Source organism: Tenrec ecaudatus, chromosome 13 (genome assembly GCF_050624435.1).
Source record: "Tenrec ecaudatus isolate mTenEca1 chromosome 13, mTenEca1.hap1, whole genome shotgun sequence".
NCBI classification, from domain to species: domain Eukaryota; kingdom Metazoa; phylum Chordata; class Mammalia; order Afrosoricida; family Tenrecidae; genus Tenrec; species Tenrec ecaudatus.
The window spans coordinates 9442259-9463979 of record NC_134542.1 but is presented as its reverse complement, the minus strand read 5'-3'; the positions used below and the strand labels follow the sequence as shown (position 1 = coordinate 9463979).

The window sequence follows — 21721 nt, the reverse complement described above, 5'->3', positions numbered from 1 at the left end:
GATACATTATACAGTAAAATACTAAGTATTCGATGACAGCACCTTCCTTTCCTCTCACCAAATCATGAGCCAGTACCTGGGCCATGCTTAGTATGTCCAAGTGAGTGCTCAAATGTGCCAGAGCACAGTGGTTTTTGTTTGTTTGTTTTTTCACAAGAGAAAAGCTTGTACTTAGTTCAGGGATCGTTTGCTGGCCCTTAGCATTTTCCAGTCCAGTCTGTTGGGGCACCACGCCCTGGCCCCAAAGTCCACTTTAAGCATTCCCTGGGGACCTTGCCACTCCATTCCCTTGCTGTTCCGCTGCACTCCCCCAGTGATTTGCCTCGGTGTGGTGGGATCAGGTCAGGTGCAATTCCCACACTGTGTCTCCGGTGCTGTCCCCTGTATCGCCCTTAGTCACTGAGGGGCATCCTGTCTCATAGTAGGGCCAGCCATGTTGTTCTCTCTGTGGACTGGCTGCTCTACTCAGGAACATCATCATCACGGCCGAGCACAGTGTTTTTATGAACAGATCTCTATCTCGGAAGCACAGCATGAGTTCACAACCAGTTCTGCAAAGCTAACTTCTAATCGGGAGCAGATTCTATAATAAGCCCAAATGCATGCACAAGCACAACAGGGAAACAACATTATAAAATCAGAAAATATGTTAAAGGTTTCAAACTTGTGGCAATAGAAGTCTCCCCTTACTGGACTGATGGTCTCCAGCCGGAGTTCCGGGTGATGCCAATAGTTAAGTGCGTGGCTATGAAATGAAAAGTTAGGGGTTCAAGTTCAGCCTGAGGCACCTCAAAAGAAGGAGCCAGTGATGTGCTTCTGGAAGGTCCCAGCCACAAAAACCCCGTGGAACCCAGGTCCCCTCGATCACACACAGCAGCCCAGGACTAGAGGTCACCTCCATGGCCACTGGTCATTACGGTCTCCAGTCTATTGAACATGCTATCGCTGACATGATGACTGACTGCCCAGAACTGCTAGAAAGGTGAGAAAACACACTATGAAGATGGTATCCAAGTAAAGCCCACTTGTGGAACCCACAGGACCGCTGAGGACCCTGGTTTCACCACGGAGCACCAGGAAGAGAGCCAGAGGACACCCCTTGGCTGGTGGAAGAGGCCACCCCAGCAGGGACCCTTTCCTTTTCAGCTTAGACCATCGAGCACTTGGCAATGCAACAGAAAGCTTCTCTGAAGGTGAGGCCTTCAAAGCCTGGCCTGCTGAGCCTCAGGGCAGGATTGTGGCAGTCGAGAAGGGACGGAAAGGGAGCTTCTACAACCAGCCAGCAGCAAACGTGCTGCCTGTTCTGCGGTCCCTTTCAACATGTCCATGGGCCAGGGCCTGCTGGGGCACTCGCGTCTCTGAAGGCTTCTCCTCTGAGGTCAGAGCACCATCCTGCCCACCTGCCCCTCACTAGCTAGGTGCCCTGTATCGTGATGGCTTCAAGTCCTACGACGGTTGTGTGAGAAAGTGACAGGAAAACCAACGGAAGCAGGGTAGACGCCAAGCAAGGTGCTGGCATGGAAAAGAGCATAGGTCTTAGAAGAAAGCTCAGGCCGCGCATGGAGATGCCATGATTTATGCAGGTAATAGATCGGGGCTTTCGCTATCAACCACCTTTCAAATGAGTGGGTGATCCTCCACTTCTAAAATTCCTTTTTGGTTTTAGGTTTTGTTGGGGTTTTTTAAACAGTTTTATAGGCATATAATCCACACACCATATAATTCAATGATTCAATCGTAGTACGAAGAGTTGTACAGTCATCACCACAATCAATTTTAGAACAGTTTCGTCTTTCTTGTCCTCATTGTTATTAGCTCCCCATTTCCCCCCAACCTCTCTGCCACGCCCCCAAGAAACCACTAATCCAGCTACTGTCTCTACAGATTCACCCACCCTGGATTTCATATATAGAAAACCATACCAAAAAACTAACAACAATAAGAAAGTAAATCAGAGGGTAAACTTCAATCGAAAAGAAAATAGAAAATAATTTTTAAACAAATTTAAAACGAGTCAGAAGGGAGTTCAAATAAGGTACTGAATTTTAACCTAACTGCTTCTGCAGTAATCCACCTTCCAATGCACTCTGCCTGAGAGCAAGGCGACTCATGCCTGTGGAATGCTGACAGAGTGCCCTTGTTGCTGCTGTTGAGAGGAACCACTGAGGGAGTTTCCACTCACAGCCACCCTCGCTACAGAACAGGGCAACACTGCCCTGGTTTAATTTTCTCCCCCATGGGAAGAACTTTTAATGAACACTTTACAACACATTGCTTAGGATGTCCACAAGAATTATAGTTATTTACTCTATGACTAAATTCAACCAGAAAGCAAACTCAGAAACAAACCCAATTCCCTGGAATATCACATTTCAAATGGCGAAATGGATACTCAAAGGGAGCAGTAACTAGGCTAAAGCCATAAATGTTAACATGATCACCATTTTCCTATTTGTTCCCCAAGTCCACTTCTGAAAAAGCTATCCATTTCAGGAAGAAGAAAAAAGAAGAAAAGAAGTGAAGGATTTTTCAAACGAAAGCACAGCTTTTAAAAGAGGAATACACAGCTTTTCATTTTCCTCACCATTTCTGTTGCGGTATAATTTACATTTACCCAGTCGAGTCCAACCCTGGGGCATCCCATGGGGCATCAGAAAACTACTGTGTGCCATTGGGTTTCCAAAGGCTGGTTTTTCAAATGTAGCTGCCAGAGCATCGCGAGGCGGTGCCCGTGGACGGACTCAACTGGAAGCCAGCGTGTTATCATCTGTACCACCAAGGGAATCTCAGGTAAAATTTACACCGACTGCGATGCACATTTTCTCAAGTACCAACTGATTCAGTCACTAAAAAGGAGCAATCAAGTCACTCTCTCACCAAGGCACTTAGGCCCATACCCCAGTCTCCTGGGACAAGCAGCCACAACGCCTCCTTTCCAGGTCCTTGCTGGAGCAGCCTCGTGGGGACAGAGCCTGTTGTTAGCCAGCATCTCCAGGGCACCTCCTCAGAGCTCCAGGATAACTCCAGGAAGTCTACTGCAGACAGCCACAGAGGGACCACGCCACCACACTGACTGTCGGGGCACTCAGGGAATGCCAAGCTTCATTTGTTTTATGCTGATAGGCTTCTGGGTCTTTGGAAACAAGAAACTTGGCTATTTAGGATCTGTGTTGTTTGCTTTGCTTTAATTCATCCTAGTGCCTTTCTGGAGAGAAAAACCATGAGCGGAAAGATTATGAGTTGATCCATGATAGACTCTCTCTGGCCCAGGCCCTCGGTGGAGGTCAAAGAAGGGGCTAGCAGGTGGCTCCTTATGAGGCCAGAGAGCATGCCAAAGGGGAGATGGGACCTGAACTGCAGGAACAGGACCAGTCGGAGAAGTGCAGGACACCCATGAAGGGTGGCGCTGTGTGAGTCTGGGTAGACTAGAGAAACAAATCCATGGACACACACATGTGTATAAGAGCGATTTATATACAAGAGCAATTGAACATTGAGAAAACATCCCAGCCCAGTCCAGATTAAGTCAATAAGTCTGATATTAGCCCATATTTCCTAGATATCAATCTCCATAGTCCTCTTCAGACTCACAAAACACATGCAATGATGCCAAATGTAGAAGATCACAGGCCAGTGGGTAGAAAGTCTTTGGATCCATTGTCATTGGAAACATCTCAGCGCTGGCAGGGGTCTCTCTGTGGCTTCTTTGGCTTCCGAGGTCTGTTTGCGTCCATGTGGCTTGTCTTCTGCAATGTCTCCCAGGGGGTGGCAGAGAGAAAAAGAAGTGTCTTCTGCCTCCAAGGAGGAAGAACCAGATTTCCCAGAATCCTCAGGAGAAGGCCATGCCCACAGAAGTCTCATTGGCTCTCTCCAGATTGATAGCCTAAACTCCACCCCTACACTCTTAATCCTTCAATTGACACTAAATTAGGTGACTGCCACAGGCGTTTAGAGCCAATAAGCTTGTGTTCCCGACACCATGACTTCCAAGCACATCACACCATGCTGAGAGAGGCACCGTGACAATGCCAAGGGTGCTTCCCAAGGCTTCACAGCGAATATATCGGCTCAACCAGTGGCCATCAAGTTGGCTCAGACTCAAGGAGACCCTGTAGGGGTGAGAACAAAGCTGGGCCTCCTGGGTTTCCCAAAGGCCGCTTTCTCATCCAGGAGGAGGCCTGGGCCCGTCGTGGGTTACTTTCTACTCCAGTAAAAAGTTAGTCTCGGAAATCCACAGGGGCAGCTCTACTCTGCCTCCGGGATCACTGCGAGTCAGAATCAACTCCAGGACAGTGGGCTTGGTTTGGGTTTGGGGTTTTCAATATTCTGAGGTGCCTCCAACGTCTTAGCAGCACAACACCTGTGCCATCTTCACCCCCCAGAGTCTCCCTCCTTACAGGAAAAGCTCATTAATTAGACTTAGGAAGGGCGCTTCAGAGTTTGCAATAATTCCCCGCAGCCTCCAGCCATCTCCTGATCATAGCACTTCACAGACGTCGAAGCCTGCCCTAGGAGCTCTCTTCGCAGCATCATTCCCCCTGTACCCTCCAGTCCCCAAACTCCACACTTTTCCGTAAAGCACCATACACGAATGTATTTCCCCAACCCTTTGCCTATACTATTTCTTCAGCCAAGAAAGGGCTTCAAGACTTAGCCTACACCATACACGAATGTATTTCCCCAACCCTTTGCCTATACTATTTCTTCAGCCAAGAAAGGGCTTCAAGACTTAGCCTACTGGTCAACCCTACTGTGCTCCGTGGTGGCAGCTGACTCCCTCCTCACATGTGTGTCCCCCAAATTTTGTACCTTACTATCATAATCCTGAGGCGCCCTGGTGGCATAGTGGTTATCCCATGTGAACCACCAGCCGCTCCTTGGGAGAAAGAGGAGGCTTTCTACTCCCATAAAGAGTTACAGTCTTGGGAACTCTGTTCCGTAGGGTTAATAGGAGTCAGAATCTGCTCTGATGGCAGTTGTCTACCGACAAAGTACTAATTACTTTCCAGGGACCAACAGGGCCTGCAATGCAGCCGGTGCTTGAAAACACACAAATAAAACATGAGTTCCCACAGACCACATGGCATGGGCATCTGTTGATCCTCTCATGAATTCTCACCATGTAAAATTAATGTCTTCTCAGGACCCCCTAACAGCTCCTGGGTGGGGGTGGGGGTGAGAGTGGGGGAGGGAAGATGTGCTCACCTGTTTCTTTGAAAACTCTGTGCAGCAATTCCACTCTGTCCTGTAGGGGGTTCTATGTAACAGACTCGATGACTAGGGACTCGTGTTTGGGGTTGGTACCCACAGCAATCACACACACACACACACACACACACACTCCTGATCACAACCCAATCCCAAGCAGGTGCTGAGGAGTCCAGTCGAATGGCACTTATCCAGCCCCATGTGTGTTGGAGTCAAACGGTGCTTCATACGGACTCTAGGTGGCTACTTTGTTCAGCAGTAGATGGCCAGGCCTCTCTCCCAAGGCGCCCTCAAAGCACCAATCTCTCATCAGTCCGTGTGTTAACCGTTTGCCACCACCCAGAGCCTCTCAGTACAATAACATCGTGTCAGAAAGGAAAAGCCATTGAAACTCCTGTACCCCCCAAACGATCACCTCTTCCAGTTCCTGAGTCACCCGCCATCTCCTGCCACATGTCATCAAGATTTACACCAAGCAGTCGCAGGATAACCCTCGCTTCCCACTGGGTAAATCACTAATGGAGGCAGGCTGAAGGCGAGGTGATAATGGAACAGGGCAGGACAGACGTCAGGCTGCTGCTCAGCAGTACCCAGAGGACAGGAAGATTTCGCAAAGGCTGGTGGGGGCAGATAGGTCTTGGGTGAAAAGTAAGCAAACTTCCTGGATATCCAAGACTTGGAAACAAGCAGATGCAGCCAGTCTGGAAACAGAATTCATAATCAGAGGCTAGAAGGGGAGCCCTGGGATTCAGAGGAGAAGGGAGAAGGGGGCGCATGGCTGAAGTCCGAAGGCATAGACCAAGCGCAGTGGTGGAAAAGGCAGAGCTATGGGGATCAGTGGAAGGAGACAGGGATGTGGGGCAGCAAGCTGGGCTCATCTCTGACACCCAAGAATCCCAGACTGAGAGGGACCTCCACTTCACAGCCATGCTATGTAAATGTCACAAGAGGACATTATACCAGATGACAGAAAGGAGTCACCGAAAGTCAGACCTGGGCTCTCAGCCCACAAAGTTTGGTAGTCAGGACTCCACTCCTTGTTCTCCAGGGAGCTAAGAGGTGCTGTGGAGCCTGGAGCATGGAACCTAGCCAAAGGCTGGGCCCCAGGCACCCAAGGACTGGCCACAGTCAGGCCCAGGCTGCACACAAGGAGGTGGCACCATGAGTGAGGTCGACTCCTCTAGATGGCCCAAAGTCGACTTTGGAAGAAGTACAGCCAGAATGCTCCTGAGAAGTATGGATGACAACACTGCTTCTCACAAACTTTGGACGTGGTATCAGGAATGACTAGTCTCTGGAGAAGGGCATGATGCTTGGTCAAGCAGAGGGTCAACAAAAGGGTGGAAGATTCAACAAGAAGGTTGGACACAGGGGCTGCAACAGTGGGTCTATTAGACCTTGAGAAAGCCTTAGTTTTGCTTACCCGCTAGCTTGCTACCTCCTATGAATGCAAATTAATGAAGCGTTGCTGTGGGCTTTTATCCCGTTGGTGTGAGATTAAAACTAAATAAATAAAACAGTAATTGGAAAGCCTAATAAGGAAGCTATTTAGTTTTAAACTGTCAATGTTTACACCAGTGTTTTATTTGCTTGGGTTTTTTATTGTGCTGTTCTGATTTAATTATTTTTATTAAAATTTTAAAAAGTAATAGTAATAAAGCTCAGTCTATTCCACCCCGCCTCCAAGCCTCCCCAGATTGCTTCAAGCCATAGTTATGTTCACAAGAATGCCCAAATGGTCTCATTAAATTGACAGCTCAGCATAGACCCGCCTCCCTGTAGACATCTGGTCTCCTCACCCAACTTCAGTCCTTTGTGGGGGTCAGAGTAGAATGTGCTCCCGGGGTTTCAGTGGCTGGTTTTTCAGACGTGGGGTAGTTCTACTTTGTCACAGGGAATCCCAATGAATTGGAATGACCTTGACAACACGTGACAATCACATCAGCTCTCCTGGGTGACTACTGTATCCCCAGACCGGCACGGCTTGAGTGGAGGCATGCATGGCCTCTCCCTACATGACTCAAAAGGCTGGATGGACTGCCGAATGCCCCAAACAGAAATCAACGGTGACATTTTCAATGGTTTCCTATTTAGAGAACAACTGTCCACTCTTCATGATCACCTGTGTAGCTTCCAAACTTGGCTTCAAGTCACCTAATCAACCCCATCTCAGAGCACCTCCCTTCCCCCATGGACCATTCCACTGACGGGAATCACATGACACAAGGAGGCCACATGCCTGGCATGCAAGAGGGTAAGAATGACCACTAACTCCCCCCATTTGCAGGTAGCTGCATTTCCTACTTTTCTATGCTTACTTTTAAAAAATAGTTTTATTGGCATATACTTCACATATGATACAATTTAACTGCTCACTCACATGAAGATTTGTGTGATCATCACCACAGTCACTTTCAAAACACTTTCTTTTCACACTCATTGAGTTGTTGTTGTTTTTAACCATTTTATTGGGGGCTCGTACAACCCTTATCACAACCCATACATCCATCCATTGTGTAAAGCACATTTGTACATTCATTGCCCTCATCACTCTCAAAACATTTGCTTTCTACTTGAGCCCTTGTATCAGCTCCTCAGTTTTCCCCCTCCCTCCCCGCTCCCCCCCGCCCTCATGAACCCTTGCTAATTTATAAATTATTATTATTTTGTCATGGCTTACACTGTCCAGCATCTCCCTTTACCCACTTTACTGTTTTCCACCCCCACCCCCCACCCAGGAAGGGGCTTATATGTAGATCCTTGTAATCGGTTCCCCCTTTCTACCCCACCTTCTCTCCACCCTTCCAGTATTGCCACTGTCAGTACTGGTCCAGAAGGGATCATCTGTCCTGGATTCCCTGTGTTTCCAGTTCCATCTGTACCAGTGTAAATCTTCTGGTTGAGCCAGATTTGTAAGGTAGAATTGGGATCATGATGGGGAGGTGGAGAGGGGGAGAGGAAGCATTTAAGAACTAAAGAAAAGTTGTATGTTTCATTGGTGCTACACTGCACCCTGACTGGCTGTCTCCTCCTGTGACCACCATACTCATTGTTAGCTTCCCTCTCCACGCCCCACCCCCATCCGCCCCTGACATGCCCCTAAGCAATTAGCAATCCAGTTACAGTCTCTGTAGACCTACCTGTCCTGGATCTCATTTATAGAAAATCATACAAAACACAGACAGGAATCAAGCAAACAAATAAAACATGGACAACAAACTACACAAAATATAGAAAACATCAATCAAAAACAAAGCAGAAAATATTAAAAACGGAAACAACTTTAGGATGGGTGAAAAGACATTTGAACCTAATTACGTCTGCCATAATTGACTTCTTAATACACTCTGATAGCTAGGCTGTTTGCATCCTTCCACTACAGTCAGAGAGAATTCCCCCAAGGTTTTATCCATGCGGGGACCCTGCAAATGGGCTCACATCTCTAGCCTACTGCAAATCAGGTGTTTACAACTTAAGCTCTGATACAATGCCCTCCTTTCTATTTGGATTTTATTATTTACGATCCTTGGATCACATAGGCTGGTGTGCATACTTTTAATACCAGGCCAGATGCACACTCCTTTTTCTAGTGAAGGGCACAGTGTAAACAGAATGTTTCATTCCTTTACCGATTAGTAACATCTTTAGCATTTTTATGTTCCTATGTAGCATTTGTCATGGAGTTGAAGAACCTTTGGGAGGCTTCCAGTTGTTTAATATCATAATATTTAATATAAGCATTTTCTGCCATACATGTTTTGTTACCCATGGTGTGCATTGTCTTGTTAGTAACTGCCTCAGGATGCATTCCCAGGGGTAGGATGCTGAATCAGGGGTGTGGGAATGCTATGATTCTTTAAGATTGTTGCCAAATTGCTTTTGAAAGAGGCTACATGGAATCCACCACCACTACCCCCAACAACTTTGTAACTTTCTTAGTATTGGTACTAAACACAAGGAATGTAAAACAAACAAGCAAGCAAGAAAACCTATTATGCCCGTGAACCATGTAAAATGCTACCGCATTACTATTTTAATTTGCATTTCTTTCACTATTAATAAGTTTAATTTTTCAATGTGCTTACACAATGTTCTCTAATGTTTATTCAGAGTCTTTGTCCACTTATCAACCTAGTTTTTCTTCTGCATCTGATAAAATATGCTGGGAAATGTTAACCCTTTGTCACTTTGTGGGTTTGTTTAAAGAATGTGTTACTTGTGTTTCGTGAAAGTTGATTGAGTAAATTAGGTTCCCTTTGGGCACCTTGTTCAATGATGGTGCCCTGGTGGCAAAGTGGATTATACATTGGGCTGGGTGACCCACTGTGCCACTGTGTTCTAGATAGCTCATGGGAACATGATCATACAATATTTATCCCATTATGACTAACATCACTCAGCACTGCGTTTTCAAGGTCCATTCACATTGTAGCATATGAGGGGATACCCAAAAGAAACTGGGAAAAAAGTGTTTTTCAAAGCTATGTATTTAAATTTTTTGTACAAAAAACCTACCACCTTCAAAGTACCCTCCGCTACATTTAATACATTTGTCAAATCTGTGATTCCATTCTTGGAAACATTTTTCTTCTTTTTTTTTTTTTCACTGTGCAACCGCTTCAGTGCCTGAAGCCCATGGGGTAAAGCCAGGCAATGGTTCGGGGTTACAATTTGCTTTGGCATGGGACACTATGAGAGGCCCATGGGATCGGACCTGCCATAAATCCAAATGCATGCCAGGAAACATTTTTCAAACTCATTTGTTTGGATGGCTGACAGTACCTCCCTCATTTTTTTCTCCACCTCTCTACATTGTCAACTCACTGTCCTTTCATGTCCCTCTTCATTCACAGAAACAAAAAGAAGTCACAAGGTCAGGTGAATAAGGTGTGTGGGGCAAGAGAGGCATGCTGTTTTTTGTCAAAAATTGGCGCACTGAGATGGATGCGTGAGCTGGTACCTTGTCCTGGTGGAAAACCAGTCCCCTCTGCCACAAATCAGACCTTTTTTGTCCTACTCTGTTACACTATCTTTTTAGAATCTCTGAATAGGAAGCTTGATTAACAGTGTGACCTGGTGGAACGAACTCCAAATGCACTACAAGTGGACATTTTCATCCATCAGGAAGTTGAGGAACATCCAGAATGAGGTTAGTCATCAACCAACATTTCACCTTTTTGAAAGCAGAAAACCACTCATACACTTTAGTTTGCCCCATAACTCTGTTCTCGTAAGCTGTGTTCAACATCACAACAGTTTCTGCAACATTTTTCCTGAGCAGGAAACAAAATTTCACAGCCTCATACTGTTTTCTTAAATCGACCATCACGAAAAACAAGGTTCAAGTGAAACTGCTTTTACGAAAGAATTCACTGTGTCGGGGTGGGGGCGGGGTAGTGGGGAGGGAGGAGGAAAGTGAGCAGCAGATATTAAGGGCTCAAGTAGAAGGCAAATGTTTTGAGAATGATGATGGCAACAAATGTACATATGTTCTTAACACAATGGATATATATATGGATTGTGATAAGAATTGTATGAGCCCCCAATAAAATGATTTAAAAAGAATTCACTGTGATACGAGAGCTCCTTCCCTGGGGACTGTGCCACGGTGCACTAACTCAGAGCAAATTACTCGAATCTCCACGAGAGGGAAAAATTCATACTACAAAAGCTCCACTCAGAGAAACTTTTCTCCGTTTTTTTTTCTTTTGTTGGGGTGTGGGGGGGGTAACCCCGTGTATGTCCCTACCTTATTTTTAATCCCTGCTTTAGCCATTGATTTGTTGTCTATTGGACTGTCAGCGTCAGTGTGTTTTCAAGGTGGGGATAATTCAAACTAGTGATACAGAAGAAAAAGAGAGATAAATGTTTAAAGAGAAAACCTCTGCCTGACCTCTGGTAGCACAGTGGTTGTGCATTAGGCAGCTGACCACAAAGGTCAGCAGTTGGAAACCACTAGCTGCTCCAAGAGAGAAAGAGAAGGCTTTCTACTCTCAGAAAGAGTTACAATGTCCGAACGCCACGGGGGCTGTTCTACCCTGTCCCATAGGGTCACCACTAGTCGGAATTGACTCCATGGCAGTGAGCTTGAGTTTTGGTTTTTGTAGGAGCTGGCCTTCGCTGTGTTGTTCTGCTGAGCTAGACTTCATTGAATGAAACTGGCCGGCGGCCCCTGCGTTCAAATCAGCAGTAGAGATCTACCTGAGCGCCGATGTGTTTGGAAGCCAAAGAAAAGTCTCTACTTCACTGCCAGCTCTATGACTTCACACAGTCCTGGACCCCAAAGCTTTGCTTTCCTTTCTCCATCGGTAAAGGAGTGGCTAAGGAGAATAGTCTCTCCTCTTTGTAACTCTCAAGTATATTTTGTGACTCAAGTACGTTTAGTCTGTGAGGTGGAAGGCTGGGGTGTTCATTCTTACAAGCTCTCTGTAGATTCCATCGAATGTTTTCATATCCGACAGTCACTTTTCAAGTGATCAATGGCCAACTGCATGGTGTAGACCATTGTCACAGGAAACCTACTTAAACAGCATTGGTCACACTACGTTAGCTACATTTTGACTGGAGGTAGATTAGCAGTAACAATCACACAAAAATGCATTATTGCAGCAAAGCTTGTTAGCGGCAGTAGTTGTCTATCCCTCCTTCTAGAGAGGCTGAAAATCCTTAGGAGGTGAACTTTGGGTAGGATTCGAACTAATAGGATACAAACCCAAAGGGTATTATGAGGAAAATGAAAAGACAGCCAATAGGATGGAAAATTATTTACAAACCAATACCTTGGAGGGGCTAGTTTCTAGAATAAAAAGAACCTCTAAAACACCCCACCAAAATGACAAAAACAGCTGATTTTAAAATAAATCAATGGTCAAAGGGCTTGAATAGTCATTTCCCCAAAGGCGAAAAGATGCTCAACATTGTTGTTCACTGTTGTTGTTGTCGTCGTTAGCTCCAACTCTTGGCAATCCTATGCACAATGGCACAGAACAAAACACTGCCAGATCCTGCACCATCTTCACAACTGTTCCTACGCTTGAGACCATTGTGGTAGCCTATCTGTCCCTCCATCTTCCCGAGGACCTTCCTCTTTCTCACTGACCCTCTACTTTGACAAGTATGATGTCCTTCTCCAGGAACTAGTCTCTCTCGATAACAAGTCCAGAGTATGTGGAATATTCTTGCCTACCTTGCCTCTAATGAGCATTCTGGCCTCGTTTCTTCCCAAACAGATGTCTGTTCTTTTGGCAGTCCGCGTCACTTTCAATACTTTTCCCCAACACCAGAGTTCAAATGCATTGACTTTTCTTCAATTTTCCTTATTCAATGTCCAACTTTCCCATGCCTATGAGGCTATGGAATGCATCATGACTTGAGTCAGGTGTCCTCAAAGTAATCTCCTTGCTTTTCAACCTTTTGAAGAGGTCGTATGCAGCAGATCTTCCCAACGATCTCATGACTGCAGCTTCCATGAGCCATGATTGTGGTTCCAAGCAAGACAAAAATCCTTGATGACCTCAATCTTTTCTCCATTTTTTCATAATGTCAACTATGGGTCCAGTTGTGAGGCTTTGGGTCACGTTGGCGTTGAGCAGTTATCCACAGTGAAGGCTGTAATCCCTGATCTTCATCAGCAGGTGCTTCCAGTCCTCGCTTTCAGCAAGCGAGGGTGTGTCATCTGGACAGCACAAGTGTTTAACAACATGCAAATCAAAACCACAATGAAGCGCCACTTCACACGCCCACCAGGGTGCGAAATTTTTAAAAAGTGATACATACACATATAGTATATGTATCACATGTGCTCCCAAGATGTGGAGAAATTGGAGCCTCACACATTTCTGGTGGGGATGCAAAAATGGTTCTGCTGCTGTGGATGGAAAACAGTCTGGCAGTTCTCCAAAAAGTTGCACGTTTAATAACTATATGACAGAAGATCTCCCCAAGGGACAGAAAACGGATACTCATCACGTTGGTGTGCGTGTGTTTCCAGCAGCAGTCTGTACAATAGATAGAAGGTGAAAAACCTCCCAAATATCCATCAACCGATTAATGGATAAACAAACTGGTCTACAGGCCGTGCCTGGTGATGAAATCCTAGCTTAATCTCAGGTCGTCATGAGGTACCTTTAGAAATATATTTTGCAGCAGATTGTGAATACACTAAATACTACTGAATTATTTACTAATGTAAATAGTTAATTTTATATTATATTTTACCTCAAGGATTATTAAAAATGAAAAAATATAGACACCGTGTAAGCAGAACTCTACTGGAAATTCCAGGAAATCTTTTTATATTTTCCTCACAAATGCACCATACCAGCTTCCTTCTTCTTCAGCCTTGAGCATTAACTACGATGGCTGGAGCTATCGCAGCCACACTGCAACTAAACGCATGAGGATGGAGGTCAGCACACTAAGCTGGGTGGGACAGAAAGACAGACAGAAGCTGCAGCTGTGATGACAGAGTTGAAGGGCTGGCCAATCCAATGCCCTCAGTCACTGGTCTACATACTTCCCATAAAAGAGAAATATCACACTCCTCTGTGCCTAAGCCACGATTTGGTGTGTTTCCACTGGGCATATTCATATTTATGTTATAGATGTTTACCTACAATGATGCGTCTCTATAAACAAATTGTCCTTCTGATAACGCAAGTCATTAGAATTGTTCATCCCAGAATAATTCAACTGCTCATAAAGTGCTAATACTTATATTTATATCTATTTCCATGCCAAAGATCATATGTATTTAATCAGAAAACACAATAATGTTATTAAACTTTGCATTTATTGTATAATATATTTCATGATATCAACTTAATTTTAGATGGGGTGGCAATATGCTGGAGCATTAAGCAAATGCAAAAATCTGCATGTAAATATATAGGTAAGTTTTCTGCTTTAGCTATGCTGTCTGCTGGCACACATGCATTTTATGACCATATCTAAGTGATGCAAAAACATACATGAGTGCTGACTTTCATGCTCCCGGACTGAAACATCCCGGACTGTTAAAAATCGCATCAGTGACTTTGGGATTAATGGAGAGATCTCTTTATCCACAGAAATATCATTCACTCATACCTGTGTTTTAAATAAAAAAGTAACTTCCAAAGATAGCTAGAAAAGGCATTCTCCTCACGGAGAAAGCATGTCCCTGTAGGTGCTTGGCATTGATGGGTGTAAAGAGTATATCTTATCCCAAAGAGATGCCAGCATGATGGAGCCCAGTGGCTTGGAAGCTCAGCAAAATTGAGTGATGGACAAGTGGCCAGCCAACTTCCCCCCTTTTCAGCCTGACCCCAGTGCCATCTAGCATAGCATTGGGTCCTCACTCAGTTGACGGGTTCTGTGAAGACCATGCCTCATCATGGAAGGTGAGGAGCAATTTGTAAGTGAATAAATGAATGACCATCAGTAAATCCCACCCTTTAGAACACAAGACTACAGACACACCTGCCCCATCTCTGAGGGTGCCAGCAAGAGCCTCGAGGCCACTCTGCCCCTAGTCCCCACTGCACTGCCCTTCTGGGGGTTCTGCGCCATGTGAGCTCTCTCCATCACTTGAAAGTTGATTGGCTGTTTGGGGCATTGACTGGCACAAAGAGGACTCTGTGTAACAATGATTCCATGCATTGTCATAACTGTGGTAATTGGATGATTTTATGTCAACTTGCATTTGTCTGAAAGTGTAGGGGTGAAATCCTACCTATCAGCTGGGACAGCCTGATGATGCTCCTTGAAGGTGTGGAATTCTTATAAAGAAAAAGCTTGGAACTTCCCTCTCCCTCTCTCTCTGCCCTTTTGCCTTCCTGCTTGCTGAGAAACTGCTGCCTCCTGGGGCAGCCCCAGGTGGGTCACCATGTTTCCACTGACCTTGGGTCCAAGTGCTTCACCACATAACTGAACTGCGGGAAATCCATAGGATTTCAGATCAGCACCTCCCATCTCCCACCTGACCTATCCCTGGGGGTGCATATGCATGTCCAGCTCCTGGTGGAGTTATAGTTCACCTTCTATGTTTCCAACAAGAGCATCACTCTCTGCTCCTTATATACTGCATCATCACCTGCTGAGTCCGAATTTGGCTTCCAGCAGATGGTTTAATGGATAATTTCACTCCGGTGATCTATTAAGTTCTATTCACTGCCTCCATTGACACATCTGGTACATAGTAAGACTTTTCTAAAGGTACAGCACAAGGCTGTGGAGAGAAAGAGAGTAATGCTAAGACTTGGTGAAAGCAAAACAATGGTTCTGGTGCAGAAAACTATTGGATATTTCTCACTGCTTAATTCAAGGTGTGTGCGTGTCACTGAGTAATTACAATGTGTGGCTTCCTATTCTCATAAAGAGTTACAGTCTCAGAAACTCACCGGGAAAGTTCTACCCTATCCAATGGAATAACTATGAGTCTGAGGCGATTCTGGCAGTGAGTTTGTTTTGTGTTTTGTTTTGTTTGGTTTGGTTTTGGAGAGAACCATGCCCTGGTAGAAAGTGCCAGTCTGAGAGAGAGAGCAAGCATTGCTGATATGTGGTCAAGGAGACCCAAGGTGTATCTGCAGGGACATTTCAAGGTGTTTTTCATCGTAATTGGATGCCAAACGCACGTACCAAGATGCACTCCACACTCAAGCAAAGAAAGCCATAGGAAAGGGAGACAAGAACAATCAATGTCCATGGAAACAGCAGTCAAGAGATGAAATGAAACATTGCATTGGTTAAATCTGCTGCACAAGATGGACAGTGGGCCTCTACTCAGGTACCCCCCAGTGCAAGAACACTTTGTTCTATTAACCTTGCATTCCATGATGCTCACCTTCCTAACACAATTGCTGAAGACAAAGAGGAGGCATAAGCAAATATGATGAAGAAGGCTGATGGTGCCCAGCTATCAAAAGATATAGTATCTGGGGTCTTAGATGCTTGAAGGTAAACAAGCGGCCATGTAGCTCAGAAGCAACAAAGCCCACATGGAAGAAGCACACAAGCCTGTGTGATCATGAGGTGTCAATAGGATCAGGTATCAGGCCTAAAAGAACAAAAAATCATTATCAATGTGAATGAGAAGGAGTGCAGAGTGGAGACCCAAAGCCCATCTGCAGGCAACTGTACATCCCCTTACAGAAGGGTCACGAGGAAGAGACAAGCCAGTCAGGGTGCAGTATAGCAATGATGAAACACACAACTTTCCTCTAGTTCATTAATGCTTCCTCCCCTCCCCCCACTGTCATGATCGTAAGTCAACCTTACAAACTGGCTGGACCAAAGGATGTACACTGGTACAGATAATAGATGGAAACACAAAGAATCCAGGATAGATAAACCCCTCAGGACCAATAATGAGAGTAGTGATATCAGGAAGGTAAGGGAAAGGTGGGGGGAGAAAGGGGGAAACAATCACAATGATCTACATATAACCTATCCCTGGGGAACTGACAACAGAAAAGTGGGTGAAGGGAGACATCAGTCAGTGTAAGACCTGAAAAAATAATAATAAATTATAAATTATCAAGGGGTAGGGAGGGGGAGAAATGAGGGGCTGATACCAAGGGTTCAAGTAGAAAGAAAATGTTTAGAAATGATGATGGCAACAAATGTACAAATGTGCTTGACACAATGGATGGATGGATGGATTGTGATCAGAGTTGCATGAGCCCCAATAAAATGATGTTTTTAATTTGTTGCACAAGAACATCTTTGCTTTTCAAAACTCTAAAGAGAGGTAAGATGAGGGAGGGAAGGGAAGAGAAAGAAAGAATAATAATTAATAATAATAAACTAGAGTATTGAGTCTTGGCTGATAAACAAGGATTTAAAGGTGCTCAGACTCCCCAGCAAGGTGAACCGCCAGTCTTAGTTTTACGATGGAAAACCTACAAGCAATGTCCATGAAAGCAGCAGGCAAGAGATAAAGTGGCACATTACATCGATTAAATCGGCTGCCAAGAACTCTTGAGAGTTTTGAAAAGCAAAGATGTTACATTGAGAACCAAGTTGAACGTGACTCAAGCCATGGTGTTTTCAATTCCTTCATAGCATGGGAAACTTGGACAGACCAAGGAAGAATCAATAATTTGAACCATGGTGCTAGAGAACACTGTTGAAGGTAGATGGACTTCCAAAAGAACAAGCAGATTGTCCTTAGAAGAAGTACTAGCAGAATACTCCTTAGAAGGAAGGATGGCGAGACTGTCTGCCATGTCTTGGACATGCTATCACAAGAGACCAATCCCTGGAAAAGGACATGCTGCTTGAACGAGTGGAGGGGCAATCAAAAGAATAAGACCCTCAAGAAGATGGATTGGCACAGTGGCTGCAATGTAAACAAATGTATGTGCATAAATGCACATATGTGCACTAACACATACATGCGTAGTGCAACCTACACATGAATGTGTGTGCATAAATATACACGTATGCACTCACACACATGTACTGCAACGTAAACATAACTATATGTGCATAAATATAGATGTGTGCACTCATACATATGTGCTGCGTGTAAACATTAAATGTATGTGCATAAATATACATGTGTGCACTCACACACATACATTGTTGCTGTTGTAAAGGTGCCATCAAGCCACTGCCTGCTCATAGTGACCCTTTGTACAACAGCAAGAAGCATTAACCAAGCCTCATCACTGTCATCCTCGGAACTGACGTTGTCTTTGAGCTTATTGTTGCAGCCTCTGCTCTGATCCATCTTCTCAAGGGCAGGCTTCCTTTTCACTGGCCTTCTACCAAGCATGATATCCTTCTCAGCGGCCAGTCCCAGCTCTTAACTTGTCCAAAGTACACGCGACCAAGTCTCACCAGTCTTGCTCCTGAGAGCATGTGGGTTGTGCTCCTTTCATGAAGTAGCTGTTTGTCCTTCCAGCAGCCCAAGAAACTTTCAATATTCATTACCAGCCCCTAATTCAAGTGCATCCGTTGATCTTTGGTGGTATTTATATTTGATAAACACACACATACACACACACACACGGGGCTTCAAAGAGTTTATGGAAAATGTAATATAAAAATAATGGACTATTTCCACAAAATGTTTGAAGTCCCCTCGTGTGTGTGTGCGTGCGTGCGTGTGTGCATGCGGGTGTGCCCTTCATTATTCCTCTTGATTTCTTTCATTTTGTTTCATATGAACTTTACTTTTTAACACTGAAGTCCACCCAGCATGAAACAATATGGCCTTGTAAGTTGCTAATTTGTCACCCCACGCAGTGTGCCAGCACAAACCCAACACCCAAGCACCAGGAAGGGCATGAAACATCTTTACACCTTCACCTTGCTCTGCCCAGCTGGAGAGCAGCGCACAGGCCCACTGAGAAACCCAGCAATGCTCACGGTCCACCAGCAGCCAATGTCGCCAGTGATACTAACTCCACAGACCATTGAGTTACACACAACCCCCCACCCCCACCCCACCCCCCGTGACCTCACAGACTGGGCATCCACAGCACCATATGTACCATAATGCTGTGAATGCTGACATGGCAGGGGTATCCTGCTATTTCTCACTTTAGTTGGCTATCTCCAATCCAATCTCTCCCCAACCCTCTGCCTGATACCTTGACTATAAGGTTCCCTGCCCCTCTTCATCACTCAGTTCTCCAGATGCAAGTCTCCATCCCTGATCCTGTAGATTCCAAAGGAGGGGCCCTTAACCCACTCACTGTACTCCAATCGATTGTGATGCCTAGGGTGACTCTAAGATAACATAGAACTTCTCTACATGATTTCTGAGATTGTAAATCCTTATGGAGATGGGCTGCTTCATCTTTCTCTTGGTAGCTTTGAACCGCAACCTTCAAGTTAGCAATGGAACACACTTGAAGCCAGTGAGCCTCTCAACGGAGGAAGGCAGAAGGCCAACTTCAGGAGGAGAAATCAATCAAAACTTCCCTTACTTCACTTAGGGTCCCAGGTAGGGTGGAGGTGCTGGCCAGAGGCCAATGTTCTGGAAGTCATGCACAGAAGTAGAACAGCGGGAGAGGCTGAATCTCTGAAGCTTCCAGAGACTTGGGGGGAGGAGAGGCACAGTTGGACCAACAGTAGGCAGATGAAGTGTTCTAACATGTGTAGAGATTTTCACCATTCAGAACTTAAGGTTTATTTTTACTGTTTCTTCTTGATCTTTGCTCACTCCTTTTTAAAAATAGAATTCTGGCTCTTTTGCTGTGGTCTCTCTCTCTCTTTCTCAATCCTTTCTTTCCCCCTCCCCTTTCTCTCCCCTCTTTCTCTTCTCCTCTCTTCTCTCTCTCTCACCTTCTCTCCTTAATAAAAACCCATTTAGATCACCAAAAAAATAATAGAATTCTGATATCAATTTTCTAAATAGTTCCTGGAACACGGGCATTGTCATGTTCCTCCAGTGTCACCAGAACTGACCTGTAGTCTCATTATTTGAGGTCAAAGGGCTGAAGCCTGACCGTGACACTGAAGTTCTCGTACAGGTTTGAGTGGACGGGGCTGCAGAGAGGAGACATAAAAATCATTCAAGCAAGCTAGCCAGTAGGTTATCCCATGTAAACCGAGGAGGCCCACACCAAAAAAGACTGCCATGAAGCCACTCCCTGCCATCAAGTCAATTCCGACCCACAGTGACCCAAACGGACAGAGCAGATGGCCCCATGGGATCTCTGGGGCAGTAAGTTTTTACAGAAGCAGACTACCTCATCATTCTCCCACGGAGAGGTTGGTGGGCTCAAAGTGGCAACCTTCCGATTAGCAGCCAAATGCTTAACCCATGGGAAAAAGTCAGGATGGTGCCATCTGGGCCTCCTCAAGAAATGGTCATGTGGCTGGATGGACCGGAGACACAGCTTAGGGCAGAGCTGGAAAAATGCTTCAAGACATTTTCTCTTCAGTACTTTGTGTGGAGAGAAAAACCAAAGACTATGTTTTTAAAAAAATGTACATATATCATCTTTGAACAAGATTTCATGTCAACCGGTGACAACAGGACACCCTGAAAATGGCTTGGTAATGCCAGGTAAGCACCCAAGTCTACAAATGATTTACTCACTGGCCATGTTGGCAATAAGTATCTGGTTCAGAGAAAGCTACATTATGTTTAGGGCAGTGGTTCTCAACCTTCCTAATGCCGCGACCCTTTAATACAGTTCCTCGTTTTGTGGTGACCCTCCCTCCCATCATAAAATTATTTTCGCTGCTGCTTCATCACTATAATTTAGCCACGGTTATGAATTGGGTGACCCCTGTGAAAGGGTCACTCAACCTCTAAAGGGGTCGTGACCCACAGGTTGAGAACTGCTGGTCTGGAGAGTGACCAGCAAGGTCAAGTCAGGTATGAACTTTAAGAGGCCCCTCTTTTAAAAGTCGAAACCTCCTAACATCAATTCCCTCCCCCAGAAAGCCATGGAATTCCCCATTGCACAACCTGTGTATGAAAGTTAGGCAGTGAACAAGGAACGCCGAAGAACAGATGCATTTGAATTATGGTGCTAGAGAAGAAGAGTGAAAGTACCATGCACTGCTTCACATGGCAGATCGATCAGTACTGGAAGAAATGAGGCCAGGGTGCTCCTTAGGGGAAAGGATGGCGAGACTTGGTCTTACACACTTTGGGAACATTGTCAGGAGAGACCAGCCCCTGGAGAAGGACATCATGTTGGGTGAAGTGGTAAAGGAGAGACAGGCCCGGGGCGAGATGGATCGACACGGTGGCTGCTTCTCTGCGCTCAGGAATAGGAGCTGCTGCGAGGACTGCGCGGCACGGTGCAATGAGTCATTCGTCTGTGCACAGGTCTCAGTGGATGCCAACTCAATGATGCTTACTCACAACAAGGCAAAGCAAGTAACAGGAAAAAAAACCCAGAGTAGAGCCAGGAGGCCCCTCACGATGACAGGTATAAAAAATACTTCTAGGGGATTCAGAGGGTCAAGGAAGAGCATCCCAGATATAGTGGTGAGTCAGAGCTTTGTGGAGATGGCCCTCCCACAAACCCTGCGTCAAGGGGCAAAGCCAATAAGGACGCTGCTTAATCTGAGAAGGTCACCCTCTTTCGCTGGGAGCACAGCACCAGGAAGGACCTTCCCAATGTGGCGAGAGCGGAGGGAGACGCTCAGTCTAGACCCGCTAACTGACCCGTCCTTGAGACGCCAGACCGCCCACACATCCCACGGTAAAACCTTCAGGGAGGAGCAGGGAAGGAACCAATGGAGAAGTAGCACAGCACTCACAGGGGGGAATGGGGCTTAAACAACGGTGAGGAAGAAGGCAGGCACAGGGTCTTCCTCTGCCTAAAGGAGCGAAACAGCGAAGCAGAAATGGAACGAGGAGAGAGAATACTTCAAACCCAAACAAGCTCATGGCGCTTCAGTGTATTCCGACTGCTAGCTATCCTGTGTGCCAGTGTAGAACTGTGCGTTTCCAAGACGGAAACTCTGTGCTGTTGTTGTTATTGTTGTTGCCGTCGTTGTTATGGTTGTTCGGTGCCGTGGCGTTAGTTCTGACTCATAAGACCCTGTGCACACAGAACAA

General features: G+C 45.5%; 1 protein-coding gene and 1 non-coding gene across 2 annotated transcripts in view; both read right to left on the bottom strand.

Annotated features, from left to right (window-relative positions):
• PID1 (phosphotyrosine interaction domain containing 1) overlaps positions 1-21721 on the bottom strand; it is a 263492-nt gene that overhangs the window by 196202 nt on the left and 45569 nt on the right. The gene's annotated exons all lie outside the window — the stretch shown is intronic.
• LOC142425218 (small nucleolar RNA SNORA42/SNORA80 family) lies at positions 9813-9945 on the bottom strand. The gene has a single exon (XR_012779571.1). It is a non-coding gene; the product is annotated as a small nucleolar RNA SNORA42/SNORA80 family (small nucleolar RNA).